Raw genomic sequence first — 8001 nt, forward strand, 5'->3', positions numbered from 1 at the left:
TGAGTGCTGTGGGAAGGACAGTTGGTGTCAGAACAGAGTAAAAAGGGATGGATGCTCGAGGCATATCAGCCTCACAGGAACCAGCCTTAGGTATCTGATGCTGATGGTACTTTGTCTCTTTATCCCCTGTATCTAAGTCACCAACTTTTTCTACCAAATTAAATATATATATTGAGGTGGTAATCACAACACGAAAATTTTCAAGTAAGCCTTTATTAATTCAAGTAAGCATTTATTAATTCACAGTGTTGTTCAAAACATCTAACAAGTTCCAAAATTTTCCATCATTCTAAAATTTAGAATTTTAGAACCCTTTCCTCATCCCCCGCCCCCTAAGTCTCTCACAACCATCAACCTGTGTTTTGTCTCTATTGATGTTCTTTTTCTGGATATAAACCAATATCAGTACCATTTCATCAATTCAAACTCACAGAGAATATATAGAACAGAGAAGAACTGCCCCTGATGGTTTCCAAAAAATGGAAACCTTTACTAGAAAGAAATTTCTCCTTTTGTACTGGACTTGTTTCACTCAACATGTTTCCAAGGTTGTATCAGAACTCTGTTTTCCTTTATGGCCACATAATTTCTCATCATAGTTATGTGCCATAATTTCTTATCTACTATGTATATATAAACAGTTGTTCTATATACAATGAACATAGGTTGTTTTAAACTTTTGACTGTTTTGAATAATACTTCTGTTGTACTAGTATATGAGTCTCTACTTTCAATTCTTTGAGATATATATCTAAGAGTGGAATGCATGGGCTGTATGGAGTCCTAGTGGCATAGCAGTTGGTTACATATTGGGTTGCCAACCACAAGATCAGCAGTCCAAACCCACTAGCTGCTTTGCTGGAGAATGTTGAGGTTTTCTGCTCCCATAAAAATTTATAGCCTTGGAAACCATAAGAGATCATTCTGTTCTGACCTATAGAGTTAACCTGATGTCACTGGCTTTGATTCGGATGGTAATTGTGTGCTTAAATTTTTGAGGAACAACCAAACTACTTCCTACAGGGGAAGTTCCATTTTTCATTCCTACCAGCAGTTCATCAAAGTTCCCAATTTTCCATATTCTCACCAACACTTGTTATTCTCACCATCACTTATTTTTCTTTCTTCCTTTTTAAAATAATAACCATTTAGTGAATGTGAAGAAAGCCTGCTGGTGTAGTGGTTACGAATAAGGCTACTAAGGACAAGGTCAACACTTCGAACCCATCATATATTCTGCAGGAGAAAGATGATGCTTTCTACTCCTGTAAAGATTTACTGTCTCAGAATCCCACAGGGGCAGTTCTACTTTTCCCTATAGGGTTGCCTATAGTCAGAATTAACTCCATAGCAATGAGTTTGCTTGTTTCTTTGGGGGTGGGACAGGGAAGTTGAAGTAAAGTGGTACCTCCTCATGGCTTTTGCTTGCAAGTTCCCACTGATTAATTATGGCGAATATCTTTTTGTTTCTTCATTGGCTGTGTTTATATTGTGTTTGGAAAAATGTCTGTTCAAGGTCCTTACCTAATTTTGATTATGTTATTTATCTTTTTGTTATTGGATTGTAAGACTATTTAAATATATGTTCTGGATACTAGATCATTATCCTATGTACACCTTTCAAAAATTTTTTCTCATTCTTTAACTTGTATTTTATTTTCTTGATAGTGTCCATCGATACTCAGAAAATCAACTTGAAGTAAAACTGATTATTTCCTTTTGTTCCATGAAATTTGACTGTTGTAGCTATCATTGCCAAATTGAAAGTTATGAAGATTTATGCCTATGTTACCTTCTAAGATTTTTATAATTTTTTACCTTTGTATTTAGATTTTTATTCATTTTGAGTTATTTGGTAAATGGTAAGGAGTGAGGTTTCACCCTCACTATTTTAAAATGTGGATATTCAGTTCTTTCAACACCATTTGCTAAAAGGCCTTTTTCTCTCTATTAAATGGCCTTGAAACACTTGTCTTGAATCATTTGGCCACATACGTATGGATTTACTACATAACACTCACATTTATTACCTTGGTCTGTCTGCATTTGCTTAATTTGCCTTTCACATTCTTCTTTGCTAGTGACTAGAAGCACTATACACTTTTATTGTTGATTTGAGCCCTGCAATCTAGGTGCATTTATTTATTAGCTCCAGAGCAGTGTTTCCCTAAAAAAGGAGCCCTGGTGGCCTAGTGGCTACACATTGGGCTATGATCTGCAAGTTCAGCAGTTTACTCTGCCTGAGAAAGGTAGGGCTTTCTACTCCCATAGAATTTTAGTCTCAGAAACCAACAAGTGCAGTTGTACCCTGTCCTATAGGGTCGCTATGAGCCAGAATCTACTTGTTGGTATTGTTTCATTTGGAGCATTTCCCAAATTGGGTGATACCAATCCATGGGGGTGGAGGCAGTGAAATTACCCAGGGAGTTGGCAAAAGGCCAGATACCTACACTTTATCATGGATTATAAACTATAGTACAAACTTTTTTAATTTCCATAGGCTGCTGAGTAATTTCTTTATTGAAAAGAGGTAGTAGGCCAAATATGTTTGAGAATTTAGGCTTTACAGTCTCCCTTGGATATTCTTTGAGGTTTTTTTTATTATCTGTATGTGTAAATACTCAAAAATTCAAAACTCAAACACACTGCCACCAGGTCAATTTCAATTTATTTTGACCCTATGTGACGGAATAGAACTGCCCCTGTAGGTTTATCAGACTAAATCTTTTCAGGAGTACAATACCTGATTTCCACAGAGCAGCTGTTGGTTTTGAACTTCTGACCTTGTGGGTAGCAGCCCAATGTATAACCCACTAAGCCACCAGGCTATATATACTGATAGTTTGACTTTTTAATTTATAATTTGGATGGATTTTGTGGTTGTTTTCCTAATTACTCTGGCTAGAATTCCTAATAAAATGCTGTATAGTAGTCATGAAACTCAGTGTTCTTGTTTTGTTCTTAGTCTTAGGAGAAATATTTGAGTTTTTCAACCTTAATGTATTATTGTAGGTTTTTCATAAATAATATTTATCATGTTGAAAAAGTTACCTATTTTTCCTAGTTTGTTGAGCATTTTAATCATGAAAACATGTTGTATTTTGTAAAATGATTTTTTCATCCATTTACACATTTTATTAATGTGGTGTAATACTCTAATTTTCATATGTTGGCCCACCCTTTCATTCCTGTGATAAATCCAAATTGGTTATGGGTTATAATACTTATAAGATGAAGTTGATTCTGTTTGTTAATATTTTGTTGAGGATCCCTGTCTCTATATTCATAAGGTACATTAGTCTATAATTTTCTTTGCTTGTACGACTTTATCTGGCTTTGGTATGTGGGTAATGCTTGACTTAAACAATAAGTTAGGTAGTGTTCCATCTGAATATATATTTTTTTCATTTTGGGGGACGGAGAAAAATATATGGACTTCTAAACAGACATATGAAGTACGTATCAAAAAACAAAAGCATTGTCTATGTGGTCCTGAAGTCCAAATATATAAATAGCCTTAAGAAAACATTAAATAAGTGCTTCGAAACCAGTATGCTGAATAAAATAATTGCAGTTGAGTCTGAAATATTTACCTTCTCATGTTTGGTTGGTCTAGGGGGCGCCCAGGACATATGAAAAACAAAAACTGGTGCGGGACATATGTTTACAATCTATATACATTATAATGAAATAAAATCTATGCAGCACTGATTGAAGAACATTTACAGACTTTATACATTAATTTACACATTTATTCATATTTATTTGTAAGCAGCATCCAAGCTGAACCTTCAATCTCCACTTCAGAACTAGGCCACATTAGGACACTTAAAGCAGGGTCCTAAAACTTTGTTATTGTTATTGGTACTTGCTACCAAGACAGTTCTGACCCAAAATGACCCTCTGCACAACAGAAAGAAATACTGCCCCATCCTGTTCCATTCTCACAATTGTTCCTATGCAGGAGCCCATTGTTACAGCTACTATGTCAAGCCATCATGTTGAGAGTCTTCCTTCTTTTTGCTGCCCTTCTATTTCAGCAAGCTTAATGTTCTTCTCTAAGGACTGGTCTCTCCTGACAACAGATCCAAAGTATGTAAGACAAAGTCTTGTCATCCTTGCCTCTAGGGAGTGCTCTGGCCATATCTCTTCCAAGACAAATGTGTTTGTCCTTTTGGCATTCCATGGTATTTCCAATATTTTTCTTCTGAACCACAATTTGAATGCATCAATTATTCTTCAGTCTTTCTTATGCAACCATGACACACACCTTTCCTGATTTTAAATCCTATAGTATTCCCATGTTCTGTTCACATAACTGATTCTTGGTCCGGTTACAATTTCTGCAGGAGCCAGATGAAATGTGCTAGAATTCCAATTCTTCTCAAGGTTATCCATGGTGTTTGTTGTTATCCACACAGCCACGATCCATCTGCCACCAGCCAGGACACACCTTGTTACATGTCCTAATCTGAATCCAGCCTGAACCTTTGTAAACTCACTGTCAATGTACTGCTGCGACTATTGTTAGATGATCTTCAGCAACATTTTACTTGCATGTGATATCAGTGATGCTGTTCTATGATTTGAGCATTCTGTTGGGTCACCATATGAATATGGATCTCTTCCAGTCAGTTGTCCAAATTTCCTGGAATAGTTGAGTAAGTGCTTCAAGAGCTTGTTGAAACATTGCAATTGGTATTCCATTAATGCCTGGAGCATTGTTTTTGGCTAATGCTTTCAGTGCAACTTGAACTTCTTCCCTCACTACCATTGTTTTTTGCCCATATTCTACCTCATGAAATGGTAGATTGTCAATTAATTATTTCTGGTACAGTGACTCTGTGGATTAATTCTGTTTTTTATTCTTTCTACATCATTCAATGTTTTTCCAAAAGAATCTTTCAGTATTGCAACTCAAGGCTTGAATTCTTGAGTTATTTCAGTTCCAGATATGCTGAGCATGTTCTTCCTTTTGATTTTCTAACTCTAGGTCTTTGTGAGTTTCCTTATAATATTTGATTTTGTCTTCTCAAGCTGCCCTTTAAAATTTTCTGTTTTGCTCATTGACTTGATAATTTCCTCCATTTGCCTTAGCTATTCTACATTTAAGATTTTCCTGTCTTTTTAATGTCTTTTGTTATCTTCATGGATGATGGTCTTGATGTCTTCCAACAGTTCATCAGGTCTTCTGTCATTGGTCAATGCAGCAAATCCATTTTTGAGATGTTCTTGAAGTTTGGATGGGATAGACTCAAGGCCATATTTTGGCTTTCATGGATTTTTAAAATTTTCTTCAGCTTGAACCTGAACTTACATATGAGCAATTGATGGTCTCTCTCACAGTCAGTGTTTGGCCTGGTTTAACTGCTGATATTGAACTTCTTTATCTTCCCACAGATACAGTAAATTAGATTTCTGTGTATTCAATCTGAAGAAGTCCATGTGTATGTGCACTGTTTCTGTTATTGAAAAAAGGTATTTGCTGTGAACAAGTCATTGTTGTTGCAGAATACTGTCATTTTATTTCCAGTTTCATTTTTGTCACCAAAAATATATTTGTCCAACTACCATTCCTTCCTCTTTGTTTCCAACTTTTGCATTCCAGTTGCTAATATTTATCAATGCATCTTGATTGCATGCTTGGTTAATTTCCCACTGAAGTCCGTAGAGTTCTTCAGTTTCTTTATCACTAGCCTTTATGATTGTTACATAAATTTGAATCGTTGTATTGATTGGATTTACTTGAGGGAGGGTTGATATAATCACAGTAAAAACTATACCATTTTCTTGCCTGTGTCATTTCTGGCATAGTAAGCCATATGGTTTTCTGTTTTAAAATGGCCATTACCAGTCCATTTCAGCTCACTGAAACCTAGAATATTGATCTTTATGTCTTCTGTTTATTTTTTGAAGACTTCTTATTTTCTTAGATCCATACTTCCCACATTTCAAGTTCCGATTATTAGTAGACTTTTGCAGCTGTTTATTCTCACCTGAATTGTGCCCCAGCAGCCAATTAAGATCTCGAAGGCTCCACTCTCACAGGCTGTACACCATTCATGTCACCATGGTCGACTCTACTTTGAGGAAGCACATCCTTGGTCACCTTTGGAGTACCTTCAACTCAAGGGGTCTATCCTCAGGTACTATCTTTGACAATGTTCTGCTTCCTTTTATTGAGCTTTCAGTATCTGACACTGTTTCTATGCTATGTATAAGGTTTTCAAGGGCTACTTCCTTTGAAGTACGTAGTGGATTCCTTCTTTGTATTTTGTTCTTATCTTGAAGCTCCCCTGAAATCTGTTCATTTTGGATGATCATACTAGCATTTGAAATATCTTTCAGTACAACACACAAGCTACCATGGTACAGCAAGCTGACACACAAGTGGTGTTAAATTTTGGTTGGTTTTACATATTTATGTCCGAATTTTTTTGGTGTTAAATCTTCCTAACATATTTCTTAGTAACACTTTTAGAGACTAAATACTAGGTATCATTGGCAAGCAAAAATTTGGATAAAATCTAAGGCCCCTGACTAAGACAAAATTGGGTTTGATTCCTACCTTGGCAATTTGCTAGTAGAATATACTTATGGGAAATTTCAAGTTCATGTAATTTGTACTGTTTAAATATATCTTTGGATAGAAGGACATCCTGAAATATAACTTGACTTAAATATTTAGTACAATATAGACTAAATAAAGCCAGCAGGCCCTTCCTCTATGCCAGGCTAACTAACACTATATTAAATAAATCCTTATTTTTTATGAGGAAGCAGAATGAAGAGTTGATATGGCATATACCCTGTATTCCAAAACTAGAGCTGATAGGGGAAAACTGGTGCCATATTTGAAGCAGTTCAAATAGACTCAGAAACAGGTCTAATATTTTTGCCACCAAAACTTTTGTTGGCCAGTGCTATGTGTGTGTTTTGGAGATGAGTGACATGGGAGAGAGGAAATCACATCCATTCAAATCTTAGTCAATCACATAAGCTATAAGGAGCTAGACAGAAATCAAATACCAATCGTATTAATGGAGAGCTAGACTGAATTCTACAACTCAAGCAACATCTGGGTGTAAGCAACTGATATCCATGTACACTGTTGTCTGGAATTATTATAATTATTTTGTGGGAATAAGTTTAATTTATTGATTTTGTTAGTTTGTCACCAAGGTAGATTCATCTGGAGAAATTTTGTCATGGATTGTTAAATATAAATTACACTGAAAAGAAATATTTTCCCCTACAGTTTTAAAGTTATCTACTTGACTCGATTTTAAAATATAATCTTGAATAAAGCAAGGTAGCAGATAAAGGTAGAATCAGCAACTACATCCAATTGTGTGACTCATTATTAAGTCTTTGTTGTATTAATCTTGTGAACATGAGTCATTATCTGAATCATTTAATGTGAGCTTAATTTTAAGTTCTGACTAGGATGTTAGTTTACTGTAGAAAATTACAAGTTTTGTCCTATTTTAAATATCAGTTTTATTGGAATATAACCCATATATCATACAATTCAATAGTTCAATCATATCAAGAAGAGTTTTACAATCATCACCACAATCAATTTGAGAACATTTTCTTTTCTTGTAGTCATTGTTTTTGTTTTTAAATCATTTTATTGGGGCCTCATACAACTCTTATCACCTTACGTACACTTTATATCCTTACATAGGTCAATTGTGTCAAGCACATTTGTACATTTGTTGCCCTCATCATTCTCAAGACATTTGCTTTCAATTTGAGCCGTTGGTATCAGCTCCTCATTTTTTCCCCTCCATCCTCACTCTCCCTCCCCTCATGAACCCTTCATAATTAATACATTATTATTATTTTTTCATATCTTACACTGTCCAATGTCTCCTTTCACCTACTTTTCTGTTGTCCATCCCCCAGGGAGGAGGTTATATGTAGATCCTTATAATCGTTTCCCCCTTTCTACCCCACCTTCCCTCCACCCTCCTGGTATTTCCACTCTCACCACTA

Source organism: Echinops telfairi, unplaced genomic scaffold, assembly GCF_000313985.2.
Source record: "Echinops telfairi isolate 266 unplaced genomic scaffold, ASM31398v2 ScPeMD7_6080;HRSCAF=6971, whole genome shotgun sequence".
NCBI lineage: Eukaryota > Metazoa > Chordata > Mammalia > Afrosoricida > Tenrecidae > Echinops > Echinops telfairi.